Raw genomic sequence first — 6537 nt, 5'->3', positions numbered from 1 at the left:
GAGGGAAATAGTCAACAGTTAACCAGAAATAAAATAATCAACCCTATTCTTCAATGAGAACTTTTGTGGCAAATACAGTGACTGATGGAATGGCAGTACTAATGACGTAATTATGCTTTCTCTTGTATGTAAAACATGACCATTCTATATACAAGTTTATAGTTAGATTATATTCCCATCAATATTAACAAATGATATTGGTATTTGGTTTTCTTTCTTTTTAATTTTGAGGGCATTTTTATTAGAGTTTACAAGAAAAATTCTCAGAGAATGCAAGATATGAAATCTCGGCAGTTACCTAGAGAAGGAAGTACAGGGAAAAGGACATGGACTGGCATGCAGTACAGATACACGGTGGATGAACAAGCACATGGAGGGAAAGGGTAGGTTAGAGAAAGAGTAAAGAAGCCCGAAATGTTGGGGAAACACATGGTGTTAGGGAAATTGTGCTTAGAAAAGAGATAGAGGGAAGAAAAGGTGATGTTGTATCTTCCTGAATAATACAATAAAGTGGACAGAATTCTGAAGCTGCAGGACTGTGGACCAATAAGCGGCTGTCCTAGGGATGAGAATTCTGTAAAGAAGCAAACATTATCCCTTAAAAACACTAATTATTCTGCCCAAATCTTTACCATGATTTAAGGTGAGTCAACTTTTTTCGAGTTTCACATTTAGCCAGGTCATTGACTGTGGACAATTAGACTGTTCTCCCCCAAGGCTAGGGACTCTATTCTCTTGACCAGGAGTTTTTTGAACAGGACATAATTGCTGCTGTAATGTCGTTCTCTCTGAAGAGGCTCCCCCAAAATAATTTAGTAATCAGATGAGAGATCAGTAGGGCATATCTGGTTTCTCTTCCCTGTGGCAACGGTGAAACTGCCAAGAAACCCAATGATGTTTCTGACTTTCAGCCCCAAAAGAAACTCATTGCTTCTTACACTAAACTACCCAGCCAATTTCTAATTCTTGCTCTCATCGTCAGTCCCTCTGAGGAGGTAGCCCTAACCATCACTGGAGAGCTTAGATAATTACCTCTGGCATTTTTGAGATTAATGGGATCATTGGGTGTGGTAATCAATGCTTCTTTTCAGTGAGTCCATCCAAAAGACCCCAAAACTAAATCAATGGTTTTATTTGTTATATAAATGACAGATGGAAGAAGGGAAGGTCTTCGTTAACTGATATCTGAAACAAAATGGAATGAAGAAATAAAGCCAAAAGTACCTAGCATTTCAGGTCCAAGGCAGGGGGTGGGGGGCAAAAACAACAACAACAACAACAACAACAACAACAACAACAACAAAACAAGATAGGTTAGAACAGATTTTTTTTTATTTTTGAAAACATTATCATTTTTTATTCTCCTCTCATCATTACATCCCAACCATTGTTTCCCTGCCTTCCTCTCTACTGCAGAACTACCCCCTGTCTACCCTCAGAAAAAAGCAGGCCTCCACCAACCAACCATGTCATAACAAGATACAATAAGAACAAGCACATACGATCACATTAACACTGGGCAAGGCAACCAGGTATGAGGGAAAAGGTCTGACAAGTAGAGGAAAAAAAAGTGACAACCCCATTTCCCACTGCTAGGATTCCTGCAAGAACACCAAGGTACTCAGCCATAACATATATGCAGAGGATCTAGGGCAGATTCCTGTATGTTCCCTTATCTCTGAAAATTCCCATGAATCCTGATCAGTTGATTTTGTGGGTTGTGTTCTTATGGTTTAAATGTCTGAAATACATCTTTTTTTTAATAGTCTAATATGTACAAAGCAGGGGCTTTAGAAATAACTGGATTTTAATCCCACCTTAACAATTTCTTGGCTCTCCATTTAATGTTGAAGAAGCTCTTCAATTTCTCTAACCTTCAGTTTCTTCTTCCTGACAAAAGACAAAATAAGGAAATTGCATGAAGTACTAATGAAATGAGTAATAATGAAAATAATCATAACTTTACAAGTGTCAATTTATTTTAAAGCTGTTTCTACACACTTGAAATAACTTAGCTTTTATTTCCTAAATTAGCAACCCGGTGAATTGTCTGTGCATAATTCACTCCAAATATTGCCACCCACTAAAAGAGAGATGAACTTGAAAGGGGATCCGATCTAATTAACAGGACTAATGTACTATAAGACAGGTTTTCTGTTAAAAAGTAATTATATATAAAAAAGTAATTATGTCAGGGCTAAAGAGATGGATCCCCAGTTAATAACACGTGCTGCTCTTGGAAAGGACTCAAGGTCAGTTCCTAGCACGCACAGGGTGGCTCAGGACACACCCACAACTCCAGTTCTAGGGGATCTAACACCTTCTTCTGGCCTTTGTGGATGCCATACACAGTGCATATACATACATGCAGGCAAACATTCTTAGATATAAAGTAGAATAGAATGTAAAATGTAATGCTAATAAGAAGACAGAAAGTCTGATGAGGGTTTACATGAAAGGAAAGGTAGGACTTTGGGGTTGAACAGGGCTACACTTTCCTTTGGATCCACTAAGCCAAAGAACTCAGCCACCTGCAAAGGCTGTACTACAATTGTACATTAGGAGAACACAGCCCTGACTAATCGTGGAGTCAGTAAACACTGATGGTTCATTTGTTACTCCACATATGTTGTTGTGGTGAGACATGGAGCAAGGCCCTTTCCAAACAATTAACATTGACCATCATTTGGATATTCCCCATGTTATTTCAAATTCCCTCCTGAACATAAATAGCTCCTGACTGGGTATATACCACTAAGATGCTAATTTAATGGACCTGAAAAGCAGGGCATTAGGTCTTTTGAATGTGAAAAAATCCTAAAAAGCATCTATTTAATTGACCCTAATACTAAGGACATGACAGATTCTCTCCTGACAATTTCTATAGAACTTTCTCTGAGTTCACAAAGACTTGAAATATAGAAGTTTTATTTTCACGAAACTGGTGAGCATCCTTACCCTCTGGGTTTTTGTTTGTTTGTTTTTTGGTTTGGTTTGATTTGTTTTTTTCTGTTGTTTTGTTGTCAAATGAATGAAAAATTTTTGCATTGTCATACTGCTAAATGTTTACACATGGTGAAGGAAGCCGATGTCAATCACAGCTGCCACTAACATTATTAGGAGTCAAAGTTCATACAAAAAAGAAGACCTTATAAATTCATAGTAGTTGCTTTGCCTATGTCATCTTCTATCTTTAAAGATGATAGTGAGATACAACAGTGAATATTCCTCTAAATATAAAGTGACACACAGCGGTTATTCCCCAACTTTACAGGCAAAGACAAGAGAATCATGAGTTCAAGGTCAGCCTTGTCTACATATCATAGCAAAAGCAAGATTTAATCTTAGATGCCGTGTGAATTTTCTAGAGAAAAATACTACAGACATCAATGAATTAATGTCTTCATCAATAATGCTATTTCTAATATTTCCTAGTCTAAAAAATGCATTTCTCTTATTTTATTTATATGTTTATCCATGTAAAGTTGCGACTTATAAGTGAAAAACGCTTAACATCATTGAATGGTTAATGATTACAAACTTCATTATTTACTATTGCAACAGTGTTTGCTTACTTATATTGTATCACTTAATTAGTATAATTAATTGTTTCTAAACCGAGCCTTCCAGGGACTAGGAAAATAAATAAAAGGATATTTATTAAAGTTTGTACCACAACCAGAGTTCATTAAAGAATTGTTTTCAGACTAAATTAGATGATATTGGTGTTTAGTTGTGGTTTATTTTTAATTGGGGCTGTTTATATTCTTTTTTACATTTTAATATATTTAAGAAGAATTATGTGAAAACAGTATACTGAAACTCCACAAGTGTGAGTTCATTTATTTGATGGCAAATGGAGTTTTCATTATATTCTTACGAGTAACTTACATAATTATAGTCATCAATTTCTTTTTAAAAATTAATTTAAAATTAATTATGTCTATTCATGTATTATATCTTCATATTTCTAGCAAACCTCTATTTTAACAGGAGCCTGCATGGGTATATAAGGCTGTAAGGATGATCATGGTGCGTCACACTAATTGGGTGACTTAAACGTGACATTTGGTCAGTCCTGGTGCTTCCAAAGGAATTAATGAAGTTGGTTGTTTCTTCAACAAAATGATCTTGTGGTAACTGCAAAATTTTAAAATATAGAACTATATTCAAAAAAAGTTTGGGTTAAGTCTCTTCAGCAGGAGCTTTTAATTAAACATTTATACAGAGAGAACTGGATGCAAAGGTAAAATAGGACAGCAACAACTCTAAGCTTTTATCAATTTTGTGACCTATGAAATGGAAATGAAAATGAAACATACCTCAGAGCCTTTCAGAAGAGTTGGAGATGCCTGTCACAGAAGCATGCCTAATGCCGTCTAATGCAGTCACTAACTTGTTCATAAACACTGTGCTTGTGTCAGGGAGTACAGCAATGAATAAAAATGATTCTTGCTGTCAAAGAAAACAGAGTAATGTACTCTCTTTATGAATCATTTTTCCTATTTCTAAAAAGTATTGTCATCTTTCCCGGTTCACATGCCCTGTGTATGCTAATGATCCCCCGAGTCTATTATATATTCTCTGTCATGTTCCTTTGAGACAAAGTCTCTCAATGAACCTGAAGCTATGCTGGCCCTGGTGATCCTGCTGTCCTCATTCTGAGCAGTATTTGGGCCACGGGTGCATAGGCATCCATACTTGACTTTCAATAATTGGGGTAAATTCAAACATGGGTTCCCATACATTCACAGCAACCACTCTTACGCCATAAGTATCCCTGTTGTACTACTTCATGTTTCTTTTCATTAAAAATGCCCCACATGTGGCACATACATATACAGCCACCCAATTAGACAAGATGGATGAAGCAAAGAAGTGCAGACCGACAGGAGCTGGATGTAGATCGATCCTGAGAGACACAGCCAGAATACAGCAAATACAGAGGCGAATGCCAGCAGCAAACCACTGAACTGAGAATAGGCCCCCCGTTGAAGGAATCAGAGAAAGAACTGGAAGAGCTTGAAGGGGCTTGAGACCCCATATGTACAACAATGCCAAGCAACCAGAGCTTCCAGGGACTAAGCCACTACCTAAAGACTATACATGGACTGGCCCTGGACTCTGACCTCATAGGTAGCAATGAATATCTTAGTAAGAGCACCAGTGGAAGGGGAAGCCCTGGGTCCTGCTAAGACTGAACCCCCAGTGAACTAGACTGTTGGGGGAGGGCGGCAAGGGGGGGGAGGAGGGGGAGGGGAACACCCAGAAGGAAGTGGGAGGGGGGAAGGGGATGTTTGCCCGGAAACCGGGAAAGGGAATAACACTCGAAATGTATATAAGAAATACTCAAGTTAATAAAAAAAAAAAAAAAAAACCAAAACAAAACAAAACAAAAAAAAAAAAAAAAAAGTAAGTTTTAGACTCCACTTACAAACTTGTGGTAATGATTTTACTTCACTTAGGAAAATAAAGCCAAGAAAATAAAAAAAAATACATTGTATTACCTTAAAATATTTTTATATATTAATTAAAATTTAAGTACATCATTATTTCCCCTTTTCTCCCTCCCACACATTCTGCATTCTGTGTTCCCTCTGCTCACTCACTTTTAAATGGCCTATTATTTCTTAATTGTTCATATGTGTATGTATATATATATATATCATAAATGCATAGCTATATATATATACACACAAACAAATGTTTATGCATATATAACCCAACTACTCTATATATACATGCATATATATGTATGTATAAATGTTTAATGTATAAATATAAAGATTGTTGTCTGTTTATTGTTGCTTTAGTATATATGTTTTTAGGGGTGACTACTTGAAATTGGATAAAGAAATAGGGGACTCATCCCTCATACAAATATTGCTAATTTTCTCAGCAGTCACATGCAGTTTGTTTCCATCCCCCAGAGGTGGGGCTCTATGAGATTTTCCCCTTTCACAAATGACATGGCCATTGATTTTTGTCACTGTTTTGAGATATCACTAGTATAATTTCCCTGTCACTTCTAGGAGACATTATTTCACACTGGACTTCTTGATTCTCTGGCTATTACAATGTTTCCACCCCTTTTCTATGATGTTGTCTGAGACATCTACTTAAGATATTTTAGTCTATGTATATCCTTTACTGTTAATTCAATTGAAGCTTGAAAATTAGGCCTGCCCCTTTGCTTTCATTATTCCTATTGTGATAGCTTTAGAATCGGTTTATCAGGATTAGTGACACTTTTAACTACTTTGTATTCACTGTTTCAAAATCTCCAGTCAACCAGACAAGGCATGAGATAAAAGGAATTTTCTGTTTTATCCATCTATGAGGTCTTGTTGAGTGGATGTCCCGAGGCTGGCTAGATCCATAATGAAGCCATAGGATACGGATGCTTCAGACTTCTTCAAGACAGGCAGCTACAGAAAGGGTGATAAAAAATTTGTAGGAAGGAATGTTGTTAATTTATACTATAATATCAAAAATTTCTTCTTTGTTCCACTTTGTTTTTCAATAATTTATTTTTTA

General features: G+C 36.4%; 1 long non-coding RNA gene across 1 annotated transcript; it reads right to left on the bottom strand.

Annotated features, from left to right (window-relative positions):
- Positions 1-1032: 1032 nt before the first annotated feature.
- LOC116912751 lies at positions 1033-4532 on the bottom strand. The gene is made up of 3 exons (XR_004389477.1): positions 4323-4532; positions 1818-1890; positions 1033-1185 (listed from the first exon to the last, which is right to left on the bottom strand). It is a non-coding gene; the product is annotated as an uncharacterized LOC116912751 (long non-coding RNA).
- Between the last annotated feature and the right edge of the window lie 2005 nt (positions 4533-6537).

The sequence above is a fragment of the Rattus rattus genome, chromosome 11, assembly GCF_011064425.1.
Source record: "Rattus rattus isolate New Zealand chromosome 11, Rrattus_CSIRO_v1, whole genome shotgun sequence".
Taxonomy (NCBI): Eukaryota; Metazoa; Chordata; class Mammalia; order Rodentia; family Muridae; genus Rattus; species Rattus rattus.
This window is presented reverse-complemented; position numbering and strand designations above follow the sequence as displayed.